The sequence below is a fragment of the Amphimedon queenslandica genome, unplaced genomic scaffold (genome assembly GCF_000090795.2).
Source record: "Amphimedon queenslandica unplaced genomic scaffold, v1.1 AMPQUscaffold_12285, whole genome shotgun sequence".
NCBI lineage: Eukaryota > Metazoa > Porifera > Demospongiae > Haplosclerida > Niphatidae > Amphimedon > Amphimedon queenslandica.
In genome coordinates this window covers 16,941-18,189 of record NW_003547477.1, presented here as the reverse complement: position 1 = coordinate 18,189, position 1,249 = coordinate 16,941, and positions in this window count along the sequence as shown.

The following is a 1,249-nucleotide window of genomic DNA, read 5'->3' as shown; positions in this document are numbered from 1 at the left end:
ATTTGTAAACACTTTACCAGATGTATAATCATGCCATGCTACAACAACTTCTGATTTATTATAATTATAACCTAATGTACAATCATACTCTCTAACATCTCCTAGTCTTAAATCAGCATCAAAAGAAATATTTATGACAGGAACTAAATAAAAATATTTATTAAATTTTGATTATTGAAAAAGGCTAATTTACCTTGAATACAAAGATGTGATCTATTATTCACAACAGTATTACTAGTATTAATACTAGCTCTACACTGATATTCTCCAGCATCAGAGAGTTGAACGCTAGTAATATTCAGTGTTGTTACTAGATTCTTACTGTCACCATTAATCAACAGTGGTGTACTCCTGTTACTAATATCAGTTCTATACCGATACCAGTAATGACTAATGAATGATGTATCAGGACCTATCCCAGTATTAAGACTGATAGTACAGGTCAATACTACTGAAGAGTTTATGAAGAAACTGACAATTGAAGTAGGTATTACATTAACTGAATTGATATAAGTAGCTACAACATAAGAATAAATATTGCATTCATTATCTCTGGACTCTTACCTTTCACTCTAAGAGTAATAGTTTGTGATTGAGTACTACAGTGATGAGGATTAGTCTCAATCATTATTGTACAATTATATTGTGTATTATTATGTGATGGTAGTATTGATGGTATCATTAGTGTATTATTGTTACTATAAATAGAACCATTAGTAAGTAGCCAGGATACTGATACTCCAGTAGGTACTAGTCCAGTGATACAATCAATTGAATAATACTGACCAAGGGATAGTTCTTTTGTTACTGATGGTAGTGTCTCGTTAACTGGTTAGAAATCAAAATAAATATTAGTAATTTTTCTGTTACATTACCTGTTACACATTGATCTAAACTGACACTTTTGGTAGCTATATTAAAATCAATCCCAGCATTGCAATGATATACTCCAGCATCAGATACTTGTATTGAATTAACAGTAAGTATTGATGTAAAGAAAAAGTCAATCTCAAAGTCCCTTATTAATAAACTATTGTGTGTAATATCAGTCATATGATGATACCAAGTGACATTGGGTTGTATACCAGGACCAACAGCAGTATTAAGAATTATGTAACAGTTAATCTTTACTGTTGAATTGATTAGGAATGATAACTGAGAAGACATCACAATTGAACTCACATATGTCCCTAAATATAATTTCAAATATAAAGAAGGATCATTCTTAATTTCTTAATCAATACTTTTA